A 22791-nucleotide genomic window follows, 5' to 3' on the forward strand; every position below is an offset into this window, starting at 1 on the left:
AGCCCTGCAGAGATCTGGCAGCCAACTCCGGGCTGCAGCCAACACACCCTGACCTTGCCAGGGCAGGTGGCAGATGGAGTCTTCAAAGCCAATGAGTTCAAAAATCCATTTCTCTCGCAGGGTTTCTGGATGGCTTCACTGCACACTCAAAGGTCAGCCAATACAGCTCCCTTTACTCTCCATGATGTTAAAGGCTTGGGAAGCTGTGCAGACTCCCCCAGAGCCGACTGCCTGGGACTTGGGGACAGGAGTAGTCCCTCCGTGGGGCCTCAGGAGGTGACAGAGCTCTTGGAGCTCCCACCGCAGCCCCCTCTTTTGTATATCCCAGAGAAGATGGTGTTGGCCTGGCCACATCCCAGCAGCTTTCCCACCGTCCTGCATGTGGAGCTGGCCTCCATCACGAACCCCAGCAAGAATAAGAAAAACAGCTCCAGGTTTTCATTGCTTCCCACTGTAGTGCCACGTAACCTCTGCATTAACAAGTAGTGACCTGGTCTCATGGGAAGACCAGACACAGACACTATTTGGCTAAATAAAATTTTACTTTTCTAAAAGGGTGAGAAGATGGAATATCCAGGCTGAATATCTAGTGAAGATCAGCAGTGTTACCCTGCCTGGCTGAGGGTCAAGATTCTAAACCCCGAAGTCCTACTCGAGTTGTGCTTGGGTGTGGATAAGTCTCCTCTCTCCAAGCTCAGCCGTTCATCCATGTATGTGTGTGAGGCTGACGGGGTTCTGCACCCGGCTGGTCTCCAGGGCCACCTCACTGAGCCCAGTGCCCCCTGCAACTAGGGCTTAAACAATCCCCATATAACTGAGGGAGCCCAATCACTGAGGGACAGGTGTGACGTAGTACACCTGTCTGGCATCTACCACCCTCTGGAGCCTCCTTAAAGGTGTAAACTTACAGCTGTAGAACTGAAGCAAACATTGGTTACTCAGACTCCCCCGGGCATTACACGAGCAGGCCCTTGAAGCCAGCTCCAGATCGTATCCACCAAGTGCCCGCAGAGCCTGCCTGGAGTCTTCAAGGTACACACATTCCCGGGAGAAGCCATTTGATTCCCCTGGTTGGGTCTCCCCCGGCCCACTTTGCTCTAGGTCGGAGGTCAGAAATGTGAGCCAGTGCCCACTCCAGCTTCCTGAGGAGGGCCCAGGCAGGATGGGGAAATTGATGCAGGCGAACCCCACTGCTACCCAGATTTTGAAGTGAGCGAGTCAGAGGCTTCAGCACTTTGGGCAAATTGTTATTTATAAAAGATTGCAGAAACAGGAGTGATTCTCCAGAAAGGAGAGGGGTTGGCTGGAAAGAACCATGCAGGAGATCAAGTTCCTATCAAAGGAGTTTGAGTCTGTGGCAGGACTTGGGTCCCGGTGAGGACTAGACTAGCAGACAAGGAAATTGAGACTGGTTGGGGGGCGTGGGGGTGGATCTGGACTGAGGGATAGGAGGGGAGAGCCCTGGAAAGTGCTGCCGCTCTGAAGCAGGGGGGACCTGAGCTGCCTATGGCACCCCCCTTGCAGGTCTTTGGAAATACCATGAATCCAGTTCTGGTAAGTCGGGAATAAACAGGCTGGCGATCACGTGCTTGGCCCTCTGAAGGGGTGGCTCAAGAACCGGGTCAGTGAGCTGAGCACAGGCCTAAGGTGTGTGTCAGGGGTAGTGATGGAGGGGATGAGGAGTTGGTACCTGGAGGGCCACATGCTGTCAGTCTCTTCCGCATGTTGTGACATGCCCCCCCCCCTGCATAATCCAACAGAAGGTCTCGGTGTCTCAGAGAACAAGATGCTTGCTCTAGATGGGAACTGAGAGAACAAGAAGCATTTAAAGTACATTAAATAGTGTAAGAAAATGTAAATTTCTTTATTCTCTAAAATGAATACCACCCTGGTAAGGAACAGGAAGGGAAAAAACATAAACTTGATCTTGCTCATTAATGTTTCTGGTCTTTTCTAGATTATTTCAGCCTCTCTGGGTTAAATATTCAGTCAGATGTCATGTTCAATTTCCTTACCACAGTTATTTCCCTTCTTCCTCGAGGCCTCTTCTCCTTCCTCCTTCCCAAGTGTAGAGAAGTCCTGTGGGGGGGGCGGCTGCATGCTTTATCTCACTTGGGACATTGTCCTTCTTGTCTTTGGCCATCAGATGCCACTGTCACTGCCTGTGCTGAGGATCTCTGCTCATGGAGCTTGCGACCTGTCCTCACAGTACAAGCCAGGCATGATTGCTTCCTTGGAGTTTGGCCCCTTCAAGGCTGACCAGACCCAAACTTGGCTCTTGCCAGCCCGACAGATCTCTGAGGTCTGGTGGCACCTCTCACTTGATGCCCGGCCTAGGAAGCCTGGGAAGTCTTTGCAGCCCTTCCCCACTTGCTGGACCTCCCTCGAACCCTGTCAGCTAACAGTCACCTCCTTTCCACACCCTCCAAACATCAGGGACACATGGGAGCTGCAGGAGACTTGATGACATTACAGGCGCCCTCTGCATGCCCGTTCAGTTTTGTGGCCTTTTCTTTTCTTTTTTTTTTTAAGATTTTATTTTTATTTTTTTTTTAAAGATTTTATTTATTTATTTGACACAGAGACAGCCAGTGAGAGAGACAGCCAGTGAGAGNTTAAGATTTTATTTTTATTTTTTTTTTAAAGATTTTATTTATTTATTTGACACAGAGACAGCCAGTGAGAGACAGACAAGCAGGAGGAGTGGAAGAAGAAGAAGCAGGCTCCCAGCAGAGGAGCCTGATGTGGGGCTCGATCCCAGAACGCCGGGATCATGCCCTGAGCCGAAGGCAGACGCTTAACGACTGAGCCACCCAGCCGCCCCCTAAGATTTTATTTTTAAGTCAGCTCCATGCCCAGGGTTCAAAGGGCTTGAACTCACTACCCCGAGATAAAGAGATCTACCCACCGAGCCAGCCGGGCGCCCCATGTGGCCATTTCTACATTGTTTCTCTGGCCTCATGTTGACGGAGGGGCCACATCTGCCTTCAGTCCACCTGAAACTTGGGATTTTGGGCCTGAGGGGTGAAGTCAGGACCTCACATGAGAGCCACTCTTTTCCTCTCCCTCTCTCTTCTGCCAAAGGCTCTCTACTTCCTCCTCCCAGCTGGCGGAAACTTCTGTAACTGAGCTAATGCAACTTCGCTCCTTGGTGAGTTACAGGTGGAGACTACACCCTGGGGAGTTGTCACACAAAGGAAACTTCATTTGCAGTAAATAAGGAGATCACAGGGAGTAACTTCCAGTGCCACGAACCCCCGCCCCCCAACCTAGCAAGGATGAGCAGGTTCTTTTTATTTATTTAGGATAAAAATAAAGTTTAGGATGAATATTCAGAAAGGGTAGCTTTGTCATACTTGTAAAGGCGGACACAGGTTGTGCAGACATACTTAGAAAACATGCGTATACCTTCATCCTCTGTTAGTGAAGCTTGTTCCTTTTAGGGGACTATGCTTTGACGTCATAGTGAAGCAGAAGTAACTGTTAGACGAGGAGAAGGGGCTCCGGGCATGCTTCTGGCGTGCGAGGGCGATATAAACTGACTGGAGCCTTGGGCTCCTTATCTTGGAGCCCAGGGCAGGGCCTTGCTTGCTTTTGAAACAGCACTGTCTGTCGGACCAGTGACTAATTGTCTCTGATATGGTCAGGCTGTTTCCTGGCTGGGTGGACAGTAGCGGTATTTGCATGTCTTTGTAATTCTGACATCTGGGAAGTTGCAGGAAGTGTGCTTTTGCGAGTAGATGAGGGAAAACAGCCGGGGACCTAAAGTGACTTCTCTTAGGTCACGAAAGCTGTATCTCGTCTTTCTTTTGGGGGGACCCCGACTCCTTCTGCTTACACTTCCTTTATATCTAGCATGATTCCTCTCTACTTACGCGTTATGCTCAGGTGTCCAGGGTTTCCTCTCAACACATAGAGGGAACATTTGGAATTTAGGAGTATCTCTTTTCTCTCAACAAGGCCTGGCTTTCTAGACTCTTGTTTCATGAGGGACTCGCTGCTGATTGACCTTGTGTTAGGATTCCTTGCATGGAACAACATGATTTGCAGAGAATGGAAATACTACCCCTGTTACATAGGTATTGAATTAGTACTGATGAATGAATGAATGAATGAATCAATGAGACATAGCGTGGAAGTATTTGGGTTCCTTTAGTTCTAAAGTTCCACAATTTTCCATTTAATGAGTCCAAAGTGGAAGTCAGTTCAGGGCAAGATATAAACAGTGCAGACACTGAATTTGCAGTGGGCTGTTCAAATGAAAATGGTCCTTATTAAGCTCCAAGTTTTGATTAACTTTTCTCCATTTAGGAGAAGGATATAAGAAGAGGTCGTTTCCTCCCTTTGTTCCCACTATTTAAAAAATCGATCCAGCTGAGTAAATAGGAAGGTCTTACCGGCTTTGTCCAGTAATTCACGAATTGGGCAGCATCCCATCTGGCAGATCGAAAGGAGCTGTGCAAAATGGAAGACTTCGGTAGGCAGAAGGAGGTAAAGCAAAGAAGTTGTTCTAGGAAAGAAAGGATTGTTTCAGGCAAGACCACCTTCCTTTGGGGGAAGAGAGGGGTCAGGCAGGTTACCTCACTAGCGCTGACCAGGTAAGTCCAGATTGACTGGTTAAAGGTCACATTCCTGGGAGAGGCTGAAACTGCAGTTGTTTTATGTATTAAGTCTTGATTTGCTGACATGCGGCTTTAGCACAAGTGACTCCATTTTGGGCCTATTGTTTCCTTCTTTCTTTTTTATTTTTTTTAAACATCATGAACTGCCATCTGGTGATAGCTTTGCATTTTGAGTGCAAATATTCAGAGCAGTAACGAGGCACCATAGTAAATCATGAAGGACCCCCTCGAGCTGATGTAGGTGGCCAGATCCTAGAGTACTTCAGCGTCTTCTTTCACAAGAGACAGAGGAAGCAGAAACACCGCAAAGATGTCTCTGACGAGTGGTAGACAGATGCACCCTGAATGAGAACCGATCAGAAGGGACAAGGACATGAGTCTATCAGTTGGCTTTTCTCACCAGGGAAACACTTCAACGGAGGTTTTATACAATGTAATGTTTCGCTCCACCTATCTGTGACGATAAAAAAGAGAAAAGTATCTAGAAAAGTATTTTTTGGATAAAACAAAGGACTTATAATTGAGATTTTTTTTTCAAAAATCAAACTCTTTTTATTGGTGAGATTTAGCATACCGGTATTCACAAACACCTGCAGGGCCACTGAAGCAAAACCAGTGGCAAAAGACATAAAGATACCCTCATGTCTGGGATCTGAAAAACATTAACAAGCCTTTTAGAATCTGTGCCGATTGTTACAAGCAGCCAGAATGTTGTTTGGACAAGTAGGCATGGTGAGTGTTAATGGGGCATTGGATTTCCAGCTGGTGGAAGAAATGGTCAGCAAACAAAGCCAAGAGCACTCAGTAGTTCCCAAGCAAGTCTTCTTTCTTGTATTAAATTAGCTATACCAGAAAAAAAAAGACACTAAATATTTTCTCATCTTTAGCTGGGATGCAAAATCAGCATTCTTCCAAGTGCCTGTAGAGATAGTAATCATACAAAACATGGAAACATTTGGGAGTAACACGAGAGGTAAAAGAGATAATAATAACGTGTTGGAAAAATAACATTTCTGCCTGAACAGAAAGTCAACTGCATCTTGACTCTCCTCTCATTCAAAACTGACCTTGCCCCAGCAGTCACTGCCCTGGAGCACTACTGCTGCACACTTGAATACTAATTAAATAAGAAATGGTTCACCGTGGGCTTGGGCCTTCAGCAATCTTCCGTCTCCAGGAATGGCATTCAGAGGTGATGGTTTATACAGCGGGCCAAATGCACTAGAAAGGTTCCTGCCAGCCTCTGAAAGAGTCATGCCCCCACGTGATATCTGGGGGTAAAAGGGAACTTCCTGGGTTAAGGGGCCTGGAGCAAGGATAGTGCATCTCAGCAGAGGATGGGGATCTGGAAGGCCATCGAACCTGGAAATAAGTCTTTCAGGAGCTGTGCCTGTTGAATGTTGCTTCCCAACCATCACCAGATCAACTGTTGATAGGGCAAAGCTGAGTTTATTGCTTGCCTGGTATGGAATGGGGGAGCTTGGTTAGAACTGGGTAGAGATCGTGATGTGATAGTTTAGGTAGACACAGCAGGTGAGGATTCTGAGGCCAAGATTCAAGGAGTTTTGGGGTAGTGGTGCCTGGGTGGCTCAGTTGGTTTAGCGTCTGACTCTTGATTTTGGCTCAGGTCATGATCTCAGGGTCATGAGATCATGCCCCTCATCGGGCTCTATGCTGAGTGTGGAAGCTGCTTAAGATTCTCTCCCTCTCCCTCTGCCCCATCCCCCGCCCCCCGCCCGTGTACACACTCGCTTGTGCACTCTCTCTCTCTCTTTCAAAAGAAAAGAAAAGAACAAAGAGTTTTGGGGTGTAAACTTGTCTTTTGATGTTCTCTAAGGAAAAACCAACCAATGGTCTTTTGAGAATTTCCTGTAATGAGCAATGATGTTATTTGCAACTTTTATCTCTCTTGGCAAAGGTCTCTAGGAGTAGTAAAGTTGTGTTAATGAAGACAGCAGAATCGTAAAGTCAAGTTAACATAGAACATACTGTATAGATGGTTAACTGCCTTGGGGTAGATGGCTTTAGTTCTCACGCCACAAGAATAAGAAGCAGGAGAGCTGACAAGGGTTCTGCCCAGTTCTGCAGGCGCCCACAGACAGTGTGAATGTTTATTAGTTGCCTCCCCAGCATCAGCCCTCCTTTCTGACGGCTCTGATTTCTCACTGGGGATTCTGGGGAGCCTGACTCTATCGTTGGTTCCAGTGATGAAACTATGACCCTGTCCCAGGCTAAACCAGTCAAGCCAACCATGGGGATTAGCACTTCATAAACTGCTTCAGTCACAGAGGATTGGAGAACATTTGGTGTGAAAGCTTGGACAATGATGCTGTCTTTCCTCTTGGATATAAACAAAGAAGCATAGACCCCAGCAGCAGCTGTAGCCCTTTTGCATCTCTAGAAGATTGAGGCCTTGGGTGAGGCCAACCCCATGGATGGCGGAACAGAGAGATAAAAAGAATCCAGACCCTTGAGTCTGTGGTTGAACTGCTGGATCAAGCCCTTCCTGAACATGGTGTTGCCTCTGACCTTTGTGAATATGTAAGCATATAAATTCCCTTTGTTATGTAAGCAATATGAGGTAGGATTTCTTTTGTTTGAAAGAGAAACATCTTATCTGGGATGCTGGTAAACACCCATCCCACTCCTGACCCGTTTGGCGTTCCCTTGGAGGGAAGAGAACCATTGCCAAAGCTGCCATGAGATCAGCTCTTCTATCTTGCTCACTATGGTATGTCTAGTACTTAACAAAGTATGTGGCACATGGTAGTCATTGAATGAAGTTTTCCTAAGGAAACATCATCGAAGTTTGGTTGCTTAGCTCACTTGTTGAAATAGTCGTGACTAAAAGAGAGACTCTCCGCTCTTAATGACAAACATATACTGTATAAAGTTAGGGGGAGGGATGCCTGACTTTGGCTCAGGTCATGATCCCGGGGTCCTGGGATCAACCCCACATCAGGCTTCATGCTAAACGGGGAGTCTGCTCTCCCTCTGTCCCACTCCCTGCTCATGCTCTCTCTCTCTTTCTTTCTCTCTCTCTCTCTCTAAATGGATGAGGTCTTTGAAAAAAAAACCAAATTAGGGGGAAAGCTGCTTTCAATTTGTGTTTGTATCATATTTTGCAAAGGGAAATTCAAACCCTCATGGACCTGGAGGACCTGTGGGCTGGCTGTATCTGCTGGCAGCTCCTTGGGTTGATAAAGTCACCGTTCTTCAGGAATGAAGGTCAATCACATGCCTGTCATTTCCCATGATGTCCCCTGCCGTGTACTACAATTCCTCTGTGAAGAATGAAAAAAAATCTCTACTCTTTTAATAACAGTATTTTAGCAACTCTAACATTATCTTTTAATCCCGTTCTTACTCTATTTTATTTTTGTTTCTGAGCTAAAGCCCAGTTGTATGTGTAAAGCCTGTGATCAGTAGTGGTGAATTACGTATTTCCGCCCATTTTAAATAGAGTTCAGAACATGAAATATGATGACATGATCACTCAAATGCTTAGAAATAAGGAAATGGGGGGGAAACTCACTGAGCAATTACAAAGTGCAACTTTAAGGCTTAGGGCATACTACCTTGAGTTGTGCTCAGTCTTCTAGAAGGAGAAGCAGTTATGAATGAGGGGCAGGAAAACAAAGATGTACTTTTTCCCCCTAGGTAGCCGAGGATACTGTACATATTGATGATAAATGTCCAGATTTAGAATGTTTACTAGGTCATAGAGCCAATCAAGAAAATGCCATCCAAAGAGATTCAAATTGACTAAAATTAAGCAATGTAAACATTCTGAATTTTCCTTCCTGATATTAATGCTTAATGAAGTCCCTGAAGGGGGCATGGAGATGGGATTCAGAGTGTTTTTAGTTGGGCCTTATCTATATTCTCTCTCTCTGTTGCCTGGAATCATGGTCACGCTGAGGAGCAGAGCTGAGTGGGAACAGGCAATACTACTACTCAGGAGGGGAAGATGGGCATGGAGCCGGTAGAGTCCGTAACTAAGATAGGGAGGTGGAGCATCGAGTGCTCCCTTCTTAGTTCTGGAAGCTTCCATACAGGGTCATGAGTGGAGCCCTCCAGTGGCAGTGACTGTTGCTGCAGATTCAACCTCTAACAAAGAAGCCAAGAGCCAAGGCAAGGATCAGGGTGGGCTTCTGTTGGCATGATGGCGGAGCTCTTCACCGCAGACTTGTAGGATCGAGGTAGGATCCAAGCAGGCTCTCAGCTTGGCAGGCTGGGTCCGTCTGGTGGTGGAGGCGGAGGGTGTGGGGGTTTGGCTCACCTGAGCACCTAAGGCCCAGGAATGGGTTGACATCCGAGGTCCCTGGCAGATGGCATCACGGGACCTCGAGGCGCGCAGGACAGCCGCAGAGCTGCAGTTCTGCCTCTGCACCAGAGCCGCAGGTGAAGCCAACGGTGCATTCGTAGGTGAGTGGTCGGGAGTGACAGAATCTGATCTTTCACTTGCATTTAAAATTTTATGTTCCTTAAAGCTGCAAAATGACCACTCACAGGATTTGTGCTAATGGCTCGTATCCTGCTGCTTAAAAATGATGTGACACTTCTTTGCTTCTCAAGTATGGAACCAAAGTATGGTGTGGATGTGGGCATACCTAGAACTAAGCCTTATATCAGGACTACGGATCCAGAAATCCTTGTAGCAAAAGAAATAGTAACTCAGGGGAGCTCTACGTGCTCAAGTTAACAAGGGGAAATCTGGGATCCTGCCATCGCTTACTGAGTCCGGCAGAATCGAAGCCATCGCACACAATGTGCCCGCTGTGCCACTCCCATCCTGCTGCTGCCCTCACACATCAGTGGGCACCAAAGTGTTAATAGCAGAGGCCTTGGGAAAGCTGTGCTTTGTTACAGGGAAATAGCTTTTAGCTCCAGCTGCTGCTGCTAGAGGACATGCTTGAAAGCAAGAAAGGGAATAATGGGCAAGAAAAGGACTTTTGAATCACATGGGAGTCTTCAAGGACTACTCAGCCCAGAAGATGTTCTTCTTACTGCTTTAAGCCACTAATTCTCTAAAGCCCCCAGCACAGATGCAGCTTCCTTCACTGTCTGCAGGTGGTGTTTGAGTTCATGGGAGCCTAGGAGACTATCCCGCTGCAGAAGGACTTCCTCAGCAGCAGGAACTAGGGACAGCATTAAGAATGGGAGCAGCACTGGAAATGCAGCGCAGAGCCCTGGGTTGTCGTCAGTGTGGATGGCTCTGAGCTTACGAGAGTCCTTGAGCGACTACAGACAGAAACTGCTCTAACTCTGTGCTCAGTGAATCAGCTGCAGAGACCAGAAGGGGACTCCATGAGCCAAGGAGTGCTGGGGAACCAGGGCTGTGAAAGGGCAAGCAGGTCTGCATCAGACCCAGGGCTTCACCCATTCCCACCCAGGGAGGAGGGTTGGAAGGTCAAGGCTGGCCCCCTCCACCATCCCCACCCCACCATGCTAAGAGAACATTAGGTGGCCTCTGTTTTCAAGGATCTCTGTTACTGAGGGGGACCTGCTTGCTGAATAGCTGTTGAGTGGGGTGGGGCAGGAGGTTGGATAAGGGCCCTACATGTGGTTGAAGAAGCTGGAAGAAGAGGAGGTTTGGGGGAGAGGCTTGAGGGGCAGTAGCCAGCCACAGGGAAAGGAATCGGGTGGAGGAGTGGGGGGCGGTGGGAGATAAAGACATTTCAGTGAGATCTGGAGTCCGCTTTGCTGGCCAGGACCAGGTAGCCTTTATAGCTCCGGGGGGTCTTCAGAGGATTGACATAGATTTGCCTTGAGAGTATATTGCGAGGACTGCTGGGTCCGGCCCCCAGACTGGAGGGTCCACGGAAGTCCTACATGGTTCTCAATTAGGTGTAATCTGCTCTTTATATGCATCTGTAAATGTGCACATTTAATAAGTTTGTTCTTTGCAAATTGAAGCATATATCCAAAGGCTTAAATTAATTGTTTAACGCAGTGCTGCCCAGTTTGGGGAGGTTTGATTTGGTTTGGGGAACTATTTCCTGAAGTCAAATCTAATTTGGAGATAAATGTAAGGTTGAAGCAGACAGAAGAGGTGAAGAGCAAAATCATTTAAACAAAGAGGAAGGCAGGACCAGTGACACTTCCCGTGGGCTAGCCCGGTTGTGCCTCATTACTGGGGTCTGACAGGGAGGGGAACCTGATCCCAGCTTGCCCACTTAGAGCTCTGGTACTCTGCCCCAGAGCAGACTGCCTCCTCCCTCTCAGGCCAGTCTCCTCCGAGGGAACGGACTGCCTCAGTAACCACTGTGGTGATTCAGTGACGCAGTGTATAGGAGCGCAGCCAGCACAGTCCGGCAGGGCAGGATGCTCAGCGAGCGTGGAACGGGTGGGAAGACACAGCCCTGCCCAGCCGTTCAGTCACTGCTTGTCGACGAGACTCTTGCAGTGCTCGAATAAGGTGACTGTCCTGGGCGTGTTCCAAGTTGTTGTTTCTCTGGCTTTTGGAAGTTTCCAGTGTTTCACAGAGACTTCGATGTCAAGAGCGCAAGGGGTAGCACTGTATTTCAATAAGCCCCCAATTGTAGAATAGAGCAGCGGCCTCAAATGATCCCAGCTATGATTTGGAGTAAGAAATACATTTTGCATCATGATCTACCAGATATAAAACTGAAACACAAGTTTCATGAAATAATACACGTGATGCATTTTTTGAAAAATTGTTGTCATTAAAAAAAGACTACTGGTCACGACCCATTAAATTGGTTTCACAGCTCCAGTCATGAGTCACAGTTCACACTATGAAAAATGCAGTAGAGAATATGCACGTTTAGCAGGGCCACTGTGGTTTTGATGTAGGGTGGGAGTTTTAGGAGGGAAATACGGAATCATAACCAGCTACATGCATTTTTTTTAGGGCTGTCCAGAATGCTTTTTCTCCATAAGAGTGGGTTTTAGGCTTTTCGTCACATGTGTTTATCAGGAAACACCACCATCCACTGGCTTTAGCGTCTCTGCATGGGAGGCTGCAGGCCTGACTTGGTGTTGCTTCCTGTGTGTGAACACACATAGGTTACTTTTAATCACAAATAATATTTAACCCTCTGGTTTGGTGCTGTACTTAGCCTTACAACGCTTTAAACAGCACGGAGACACCAACTGTGTGTTTATAATTGAAGAAAAATGTTGTGTAAAGCCACAGAAGGAAGGAAGAAGCTATTCTTGTTGGACGTGCAAGTGGCTGCTTCGAGAGAGTTCCCTGGGAGTAACTGTCTCCACATGGACTCCTTCTCCCCTGCTGGGTGTGGGGTACTGTCCTAAGCACTGAGGACCCACTGCCCACTTTCAGGGAGTCTGGTGGGAGGAGTCTGACAACAGACTGTATAATCGTTGTTTTCAAAATGTATAAGGGACCGTAGAGGAGAGCCCCAGCCGCCCACTGGAGAAGGCTGCCAAAGAGAGACATGCTGGCCCACTGGGGCGGGCTCTGCACAATGAGTAGGGATCTTCCTGCCGAGCAAAGAGAGGCAGGAGAGGAAGGAGGAACACATTCAAAGGCATGGAGATGTGGATGGACAGCTGGTGCCTGGGGCAGGGCCGTTCAGGATGACTCAAACACAGAGTCCTTGGGGGTGGAAATGAGACCTGAAACAGAGGGAAAGGCTTGTTCAGCCGTGATAAGGAACTTGAACTTTCTGCTGGGGGCGGTGGGGCCTTTGGAATGATTTTCAGAAGAGCTGCAGCAGGCCCAGAGCTGCACTTTGAAAGGATCACGCGGCCCTTGTGGAGGAGCATGGGCCAGAGGGATGAGGCTGGGGGCAGATGCCGCTGTGGGGTCCGGGTGAGCTGCGCTCGTGCTCAGGCGAGAGGAGGCACAACTAGAGGGGTGGGCGGGAAGAGTCTGCTGAGGTTTATGGGAGGCCGGGGAGAGAGAGGAGTTCAGGGTGATACCCAGGCTGCTCTGCTGACCGGACGGATGCACAATGGTAGAGAAGGGATAGGGTGTTGGGGGCAGGAATGAGAGGACGGGGAGCTGACATGCAGAGAGAAGGGGATAAAGGAGTTTCAGTGTATGTGTGGAGAGCAGTGACATTCGACCAGTGCATTCTAAAAGATGCTTCTCTGGAAGATACATAGTGTTCACAACTAAGTGACTTCAATTTTAACCATCCGCTCCCCCACACTCACGCACGCACATGCACAGTACGCTCCCGCCTCCTGCCCTTCTCGTAGCTGACAGCCAGTCAGATTCTAATCTGGGCCCAAGGCCATGGGCAGAAGGCCAGTTTGTTCACCCAGTTATGAAGTGAAAATGCCTATGCCCATGATCTGCTGACAAAAGGCTAATTAGCCGATTTTTAAGCTCCAGATTCCTTGAGGAAGAGCATAGCAGAAAACTCTGAGCTTCACCAACAAAAGCTCCCCCTGAATTAGGGGAGGTTGCAGGTTTTTCCCACTTAGCCCATGTATCAGTACTGGGGAATCCAGACTCACCTGTGACCCAACTGTGAAGAGAAGGGCTGTCCATTCACACAGGCTGAGTCTTCAAAGTGCAACCCTTTCCTGCTGAGGCCTAGAGTGAGGATTGAAAAAATAATTCTGGAACAGCAGTCACCAAGGGGTTCAGACAGATGGGTGTCCTCCAAACAGGGAGTGGGTGAGGGAGCAAGGACTGGAGAGAGGCACAAGGGGACAGACTAACAGTGAGGCATTCGGGGTCAGGTTGGTATCATGGAGCTGGCTGAGACAAAAGGAAGGTTAGCAAAATCTGTTCAAGTCCTTGTCAAATTAAACTTAATGATACTTTAAAATCATTCCTCTATACTATGCCCATCTCTCTGCTTTCCTTCAAATTTATCAAATGTCTTTAGAGAGAGCACTCTTATGGTTCCATAGGCATGGGTTGGTTGGGCTGACTACCCTGAGTTTTTATGTCTGTATGTCTCCTCACCTCAAGGAGAGCAGTTTCAGCAGAGTGGTGGTATCTGGTCGCATCCAGCCTGGAGACAGAGGAGGAGTGCATAAACATAGACAACGCTTTCACTTTTCTGGCTGAAATGGGAAGGCAAGAGACAGGCCAGTCACTAGACAACGGTGAAGGCTTTCAAGTGTGAGATTTTTCTTTTTCAGAAGCAAGAATCTGAGCATTTTTTATAGGCTGAGGAAAAGGCCAATGGGGGAAGGAAGGGATGACGGATGTGTGGGCGTTCACCTGGAGACACATGGCCCTGGGCCTATACCCGGCTCTGCTCCTCCCTCCTGGCCCAGGCACAGCATGGCGCCATCTTGCCATCTTGCCCCGGTGGCCTATGGAAGCAGATGTCACTCCACAGGCAGGGTTAGGAGTGGCTTTGTGCAGAGCACCCAGGATTTACACAGTGCCCCTTCCCACCTGCCCTAATGACCAGAACTGAGGCCCAGATGATCCCCTGGCTCCTCTCTTCCTGGGTCTCCAGGTCCCCAGGTTTCTGCTGTATACTCCCTGCCTGCTCCCATGTCCTGAAAACACCTCTGCCCTTTTCCAACCTGGCTCCACCTGGAAAGGGCCTCTTTCTCCACCTGGATCCTGCGGAGCCTTTTGCCAGTATCCAGACGTTGCTCTTATTCTTCCGTCAACTTTGATCAGAGTATCTGGAACGGCCCAGCCTCTTCCGCATGCTCTGCTCCACACTTTGAAACTGACCCTTCAGATCAACGGCACCCTGTCCTCCCATGCACCTCCCACGTCCCGCCCCTGACACTTGAATGGGCATGCCACACCTCTCCCTACACCTCATCTCTCGTTTCAGCATCAGCCTTGATGCAGGAGTTTCTTCCTGCTAAGTCCTCTCCTCCTGGCTGTAATTCACAGCCCCCACCTCCATTCACTTCCAGCAGGTCCTGCTGTGGACAGTCTTTGAGCATTTAATCCAAAGTCCTAAAGGGCTCAGAGTTGATGCGAGAGGCTGCCCTCACAACTCAGAACACAAACGCTCACCGTGTCCTTTGGCTTTAATCAGACAGACTAAGACATTGGAAGAGATGAAAGAGCCTGAAAAAAGTTCCTAAAAACCCAGCTTAATAGAGAAGACAATGTTGCAGAATAGAATGGAAGGAATCCCACAGGCAAGGGGAGGCGCTGAGGCACACACACACCGTAGAAGAGGAGAAGTCACTCGGGTTTCATAACGTTGTGAAACCTTCACCGAGAATGTGAATTTAATCTTCTGGGGAGTTTTCTGTGTTCCAGAAAACAAGGAGAAGGAGGCTAGGGGGAGCCAGCGTCAGACCTGAGTGTGGGCTGAGAGAAAGGAGCATGTATGATCTCATGCAGCCTGTGCTGATGCCAGCAGGGCGGCCAGGGCTCGGGAATGCTGGTGGTCCCCACCAAGGCTGCTGTGGAAACATTGGATAGGAGTGGACCCCCTGGCCAAGCCACAGGAGCTTTAATCAAGCAACACTAAGCCTGTCAGAAGACAGGCTAGGAGGTGAGAGGTGGAGCTGTAAGCTAACATTGGAGAGTCTGAGCAGATAGACTTCAAGGTTGCAGGTCAGGAAAACGAAGCAAGGGTGGGACACAGAGCAGCTGGGAGGCAGAGCCCTACAAGGGAATTGCGCTGAGTATGTGACTCATAGTGTCTGCCCCATCTCGGCCGCCCCTGCATGCACACACAGCTCCACCCCTACCATCTGTTGAAGAAGCAGTCCTAATCACCATGGTTTGTAACATGTATCCCTGGCCACAGATTATTGGGTCAAGAAGGGCACATGCTCCCAGCAGCCAGTCTCTGGGCTGCCCAGTAACATACGACATGGTCACATGATACCCCACGGTGGGTTGGGTCCATTAGATACTGCCAGTGACCGTGCATATGTCAAGAAAAGGAGGCGTCAGCAAGAATATGAAATAGAAGCTTTAGAGGTCTTGGTCAGCCAAGACCAATGTGGAAAACCACATTCTAAGTACACTGAAATTGTAGTGAGGTGAGGTATATACTCAGTAGAAGATGAAGAAGCCGGCCAGCACAAAGAGAACAGAGCACAGCTTCAGCTACTAGTGGACCGGAGCCAAGAGCCAGAAGTTGTGATGCAGAGGTTCTAGGAGTTACCTTGGACCTGGCTTAACGCTAGGAGTTAATTGGTCATAGGACCTACGCCTACCAGGGTTCCTGCTCTCGAACTTCTGTGACAATCCATTTCCATTATTGCCCTGTGAGTGTTTTCATGATAAATCACCACCATCATCCCTAGCTAAACCTTTTTATTGAGTTACCTTGAGTGAGCCTTTATTCCTTGCAACCCAAAGACTTAGCAGAACATGTATGGACTTGGGGCTGCCCAGAAGTACACTTGGCGGATGTTGGATTTGGGCCACTCCATTTGTTGTCACATAGTTTGCCATAGTCTAGCTGTGTTTAAGATGAAACCTGAAGATGGTGGAAATCTCCCTCAATAGAAAAGAAGCTAGGGGGCACCTGGGTGGCTTAGTTGTTGGGTGTCTGCCTTTGGCTCAGGTCATGATCCCAGGGTCCTGGGATTGAGCCCCACATCAGGCTCCCTGCTTAGTGGGGAGTCTGCTTCTCCCTCTCCCTCTGCCTTTGCCCCTGCTTATGCTCTCTGGCTCTCTCTTTCTGTCAAATAAATAAATAAAATCTTAAAAAAAAAAAACTAGAAAAGAAGCTAGAATGAGTAGAACAACACCCAGGAGAAATGAGATCTGTCCCATTTTGAGGAAGCCACAGTTTCCGGAAGAGAAGCACAGATGAAGGGGAAACCCCAAGTACTTGAGTGTGAAGAAAGCTGCATGGAGGGAAGCGTAAAAAGTCCCTGGTTGGTGATTCACTGTTGTGAGGCAGCTGTGAATGGACCCGAACAATCTGATGGGAAGATGGCCTCCTAATGGTCAATAAGGTGTAAAAAGAGTCAGCTGAGACTGGTCAAACTACTGTTTCTCATGAACCATAGACAATGGTTTTGTGGGGGGGAAATGAAGGACTTGAGAACATGAGTGGTATTTTCCTTACTTCTTCCCCTTGTCCTTTGGAACTCTGGAAGGAATGCCTCAAAGATTATCAACAGTTGCCTCACAAAATCGGGCTGATGTTTAGATGAGGTTCTGAACCATGGCGTAACACACCAGAAGAAACCATCCTCAGCCAAGAATGACGATCTTACAAAGACACGGGGAACTAGAGGTAGATTCGCTAATCCCGTCAAGAGGATTTAAAAGTGAACACCAGGAGGAAAAGGGAAATAACACAACAAAACAGATAACACACCAGACTAGTCCCTCTGGATGATACTAAGTAGGATGTAGGATAAAGAGTTTGGGGACCAGGGGTGTCCTGGATACGTGGAAGGTAAGATCAGAAGCCCAGCTGTAAGTGACCTCCAGCATTCTAATGTACCCCACACTGGGAACAAGCACAGTAACCCAGCACAAGAGCTGTGGACATCCAGGTATATCAGGGGACCGCTTAGAAACGGGCAGGCTGGTGTGCTGCACACACCTGGAAAGCCATGCACCTGAGGCAGAAAACTCATCGAGAAGGTACACGTGGGGCTTAGCAGAGTGACCCCCCCAAGGGAGGCTCACAGGCCGAGGGGCAGTGCGGAGGCAGACTGCCCTCATGAGGGAGAAGCCCACCAAGGAGACAGTTCCTGGAAGTCTTCTTTGGTTAAAAACAAGAGGATCTGGCAAGCTCTTGAGTCGATTTCCTGGCAAGATGTACCGGTAGACTTTGGAGGTGAAGATGAGGTCCTGCCACCGACTGGCTTAAACACTGAGCAATGTATCATCTGGCTGAGGACTTAGAGTTGGACAGGGCTCAGGGATTGCAGATTCCCCACGGTGGTTAATGACAAGGGCAGGAACTCTGGATCTTTCCAGGCTGCTGCACCGTCGTCCCTTTTTGGTCCATCTTCAGATTGGTGGCAAGATGGATGCAATCCAGGCATTGCATCCAGACATGAAAATAACCAGAGGTGAATGCACTTCTCGCTTTCTGTTGGGAGCAACAATTCCTCTAGCTCTTAATAGACTTTCCCCTTACATGTCATTGGTCAGAAGATGCCAATTTTTGAATCCGTCACTGGCAAAAGGAATGGGATTATGTGGGCCAAACAGGTTCAACTCCAGAAATGGATCCTCTTCCCTGGAGTTGCATAGGTGCCTGCGGAGTAATGGAAACTGGCAAATCCAGGGTTCACTTAGGAGGGAGTGGGTGCTAGGCAGGTAATTAACAGTGTGCTTCATAAGACATCTTCTGATAAATGTAGACAGTGAGTTCAGGTCAGAAAAAATATATATGAAAGTAAGAAAGAGAAGAAAGAAAGAAAACAGGTAGAAAAACAACACTTTGGCAAAGTAGAAGTAATTAGGCCCTTGGGGAAAATTACCATATCATCATAGAGATCATGGTAGTGAAAGAGATCCTGTTTGATATGGTCAGATTCTATCATCAGCTTTCGAAGATTTTCAAAAACTCAGAACAAAAAAAGAGGGCGGCATTTTCAATTGCTGGGAGCCTAGATAGAAGAGACTCCATGTATTCGGAAAGCTCTTTCCAGTGCGTTCTGACTATGCGGTCACAAATGATAGGAAGGGAAGGACTCAGGAAGGCATGCCTGCTGACGTTTCACATGGACACGGACAAAGGCTGAAAAGAACACGTAAGGAAAGTGCGCTCTTGCCTTTGTCTTACTACCTGGTCTCTCACCACCTCGCACAGTCCTCATCCCTCTGCCTCTCTACTGCACTTCCACTGTCTAGAAATATAGACCTTGCTTGTCTCACCACTTCCCTAGAGGGCCCGCGCCAGACCTGGACTTAGAAATTGGTCTTCTGCCTCCACAGGGAAGCTGGGCTTCTTCAAGGGACTGTGGACTGGCCCAGGACCGCTTGTTTTTCACAACTGGGACACTTGGAGGCATCATGCAGCAAATTTGCTTCCATGAAGGCTTTGGTCAAAAAATCTGAGGCTATGTGCCTCTTCATACTCTCCAGGGCTAAGGACCACCCAAAGTTCCTGACACCCAGAGCACCCTGAAGGGACGTGTGTCCTACCTCCCACTTGGTGGTTAGCTGGCCATGTCATACCCATCAGGGCACAGAGGCCTTCCCTTGATCTGGAGGATAGTTTTCTACCCTCAGGCAGACTCCCTTCATACTGACAGGAGACACCATCTCCTTGTCCCCTAGCAATGTCTGTTTAACCTCCCAGCTGTGACTCCCTCCATTCACCTGAGGTCCACCACCCACAACAGCTCTGGGCTCCATTGTCCTGGAAACAGAATTTTCTAGCCAACGTGGGCACCACAGGACAGCAAATCGAGTCTGCGGTCTGTGTTTGCTGGACCAGCAGCCCCCACTGAGAACCTCTCTGGGTGAGAGGCAGTCCTGGCAGGCAGCCATGGCCGGTGCCCCACCTGCCTCCTGTTACATCTCTGCACGTGTCGTCAGCACGCTGTGCACCAGGGGAAGTTGACAGAGATGAGGAGTGCTTCCAATGATCTGGCAGTCTGCCAGTCCCCATACCCATGGGGGACCTTGGGAACATCCTTCCACACAGCCTGGTCTGGTCTTGGCCTTCTCCTCCTGTTCCTGAGCCCAAACCAGGGTGGGAGGCAGTAATAGGCCTGACTTTCAGGACACTTGCCACTTTAAGAACCAAAGCCCCAAAAGTAAGTCTGGAGCTCTGGGAGCTGCTCTGCACAGGGCTTGTGCTGCCAGCACTGTGACTCTAGACTACTTCCCTTGGGACCCTGCTGTCCACACACCTCTTCTCAGGCATTGGCCCCTAGCCTCTCCAGCTGCCCGCTCAGATTGGTCTCCCTCCTTTATGACACTGGGCTTCATTGGACTTCTGTCAGCAATGTTCTTCTGTCCTGGTGCCTCCAAGTGTCCCCAGATATTCATATGAATAATAGGACTTTCTCCTGAATGCCAAGCTATCCCCAAAGAGCAAACCTCCCCGTCTTTGGTCTCTGCCATCAGCTCTGCTGCCCTTTGCTGCCCTCCCCTGGCCATCGGCGTCAGTGCAGGTAGCCTTTCAGCACTCTGACGGCTTTACTGAGGCTCTTACTCAATAAACACTTATTTAGGGCCACTCTGTACTACGCAATGTCTAGACACTGAGGATTCAGCAATAAAAACACATGGCACTTTCTTTCCAGGAGCACAGTCTAGTGAGGAAAAGTGGAGAGAGAAAGAGAGAATGGGAATGGATGAATTCTTGTGGACCCCTGGGGAAGCCTGGATTTGCTTATCATTCCACAGACTCCACTGCCTGGAACCTGCACCTGACACCCCTTCCCTTTGGGGGTGGAGTTGGGGACCTTTGACCTCCCTCCAGTAGTACAGTGCGCCAGTCCTGTCCGCCTTCATCCCCCTCGCATGTTATGGTTTGTTTTCATTGATAAACCGCTATTTCTGAGCATTCTGCACTAGAGATAAAGTGGGGGAAATGCTAGCCCCCATGTCCCATGGAATTGAGAGTCTAAGGCCATCAACACGAGTAAGTAAATCAGATTGTTTGATAACACTTAGGGTAAGCATTACCCTTTGCTGTGTTAGGCCCTGTTCACATCTAGTAAGAGTCCTGCACAGCAAAGATCGTGTATGGGACCCCTAGTTTGGGGGCAGCAGGAATGAACCAGACAGGAGCAGACCCTGTGCGCGTGATGAGCGTCTCGGGAAGTGCTGAATGCATGACGGGAGCCACAGACCAGAGGCCTGAGAACCAAGCCTGTTGCCTCCAACAGGCTATGCTGCACCGAGCAGCTCCTGGGCCTTCCCCTCAGCCTCGGCGCACCCACCCCTTCCGGACACTGTCTTGTCCCCACCCTCCTGCCCTTCACTCGCAGGGTCAGATGCGTGAGATCTTTAGCAGGTTCCTGGTCAGGTCAAGGATAACTCGAGCAGCGTGGTCCAACATTGCAGGAGCCATACCTGCTCTGTTCGCCTGTGATTACCCAGTCCTCCAGGCACCTGGCTCGGAGGAGGCACTCCACAATTCTGTGGGCTGTTGAATGAATGCATGAATTGCTCATAATTGTCCCGACAGGAGCTTAGCTCCCGCAAAGCATTTAGTCATGATTGGAATCATTTGATCAGTGGAGACAGCCATTCTGGTTAGTCCAGACCTGGATTTATAACCTAATTTGGTGTGTTGGCCCCCAGCAGGGTGTAGACCGCTGGAGTGACGGTCTGGTCAGGGCCAGGGGTGCAGAGGGATTGCGAGAGCACATTCCCCAGATTTGGGAGCCAAGAGCCTCTGCAGGGTCCGTTCTCCCTTTGGCGAGTCCTAGGGGGCCCCTGTGCTGCTCCTGACTGACTTTCACTCCGTCTGGCAGGGACTTCAACACATTTTGCTTAAAACTACAGCTGGCTTGTAATTTCGGCCTCAGACAGTAATTACAGCTGCCGGGGCTCCTTGGAGAGATAATTACAGAAAGGATTCAGCACATTCATTTTATCTGCACACTTAACCATCAATTAAATCATTACCGCCTAATCCTATTCCAGAGTCTAGAAATGTTCTGTGAATGTATAAATTTGAAGGCATGAAGTTTGTTTTCAGATGGTTTTAAGTGAAAAATTGCCCAGTTTCCAGAGTGAATGGAGGCCCTGTGTGTCTCCCCTGTGGAGGCAGAGCCAGGGATGTTCTGGTCCTGCCTCCCTGGAAGTCCGCCACGGGAGGGCCAGGCCAGAATGCACTGGTAGGGCGGTGCCCCGCTCTGCCTTTGATCTCCCATGGGGCTCAGGATTTTCTAGAGCAGGATTACTATAGGGGCCTAGAGGACAGCTGCTGGGGACGGATGGGAGGGTGACTCATTTTCCCAGCAGGCTCCTGGGAGGGATTTTGTAGGAGCCCTAGACCACCACCCACTAACTGAAAGCCAGGGAGGAGGTCTTTGCACTGTGGGAGCCCAGGAGAGCTTGGGATTGAAGACAAGCTCGAGAGTCAGACCCCTGAGCTCCTGTTTTGGCTCCAGCACTTCTGAGCTGTGTGGCCCTGAGCACGTTTCTGAACCTCTCTGAGCCTCAGATTATTCATCTCTGTTCCGGCACAGTAACAGACTTGCCCAAATGGAGCAGCTTGTGAATGAGAAAGTCGCGTAGCGTGTTTAGTACAGTGTCTGCCCTTTATGGATGCTAGGTAAGTTTTGATAATTGTTGTTATTTAACATACCAAGATGTCCAGGGGAGGGAGAGAAGAGAAGGGAAACCAGGCTGTCCAAAATGTGCTCCCTCAAGGCCCGGTGGCCTCTGAGAACAGGTGGCCCCAGGACTGAGGCTCCACTGCCCAGCTCTGACTTCACAGCCATGCCCTCAGGCCTCACAGAGTTTCCCTCTGTGGTGACCCACTCAGGAGCTCCTGACCCCGCAGCCTCACTCTGTGCCCCTTCTGCCCCGATCCTGCTCTCTCGGCTCCCACCAGCTCCCAGAACGAGCCTGCTTTCCTCCTACATCTCCAACTGCCCTTTCCTGTCTCCTGTACTGAGTTGGTGGGCTCACCGTTGGACACAGTCATGCCCCAAGTTTATGTTTTAAGTCACTTTCTGATTCTTCTGTGCCACACAGAGCAGCTTTTGGGGGGCAGTTGTGGCCAGAGAGAGAGTTCTTTTACTAGGCAGGGCTTCAGGCCCAGCCAGCCGTGGGACTCTGTACCTAGATCGGGGATCCCAGAGGCGCTGTCTGCACCATGGGGCCCTGGGGACGTGCCCTGGTTAGAGGCCGATGTTTTCAGACTGCCGCCCCACCCCTGGCCAGCCTCTGGGCTCTGCCCGCCCCACTGTCCTGTGCACAGATATGCCCTTTCTGCTGAAGTTGCTAAAAAGTCCAACTCATGTGGCCAGCATGGCACTGACCACGGGGCTGGCTTTGCTCCGGCATAAGCAGCAATTACGCGGCAGCCCCCAGCTGGGGAGCACCCCCAGGTGCAGCCCCATCCAGGTGCCGGACCGGCCTGGAGCACCCACCTGACCGTACAGCTGTGCTGCCAGGGCTGCAGGGAAGGGCGAAGCTCCCAGCCGGTGACAGCGCGGAGCGGGGCGTCCAGTCCCTTCAGTCATGCGTGATCGTGGTTATTGTTAGGAAGACTTTTAACTGCCTTCTAGAGTCGTAAGAAGTGAGTTAATAAATGTAAGGCACTTATAAGAGTGCCTGGTGCCTAGTGTATTCTCAATAGATACTAATTATTATTGTCATTTAAAAAATATTTTATTT

At 49.4% G+C, this 22791-nt stretch overlaps 1 protein-coding gene across 1 annotated transcript in view; it reads left to right on the forward strand.

Annotated features, from left to right (window-relative positions):
• SYT9 (synaptotagmin 9) overlaps positions 1-22791 on the forward strand; it is a 219467-nt gene that overhangs the window by 172248 nt on the left and 24428 nt on the right. The gene's annotated exons all lie outside the window — the stretch shown is intronic.

Source organism: Ailuropoda melanoleuca, chromosome 8 (assembly GCF_002007445.2).
Source record: "Ailuropoda melanoleuca isolate Jingjing chromosome 8, ASM200744v2, whole genome shotgun sequence".
In the NCBI taxonomy this organism is placed as follows: Eukaryota; Metazoa; Chordata; class Mammalia; order Carnivora; family Ursidae; genus Ailuropoda; species Ailuropoda melanoleuca.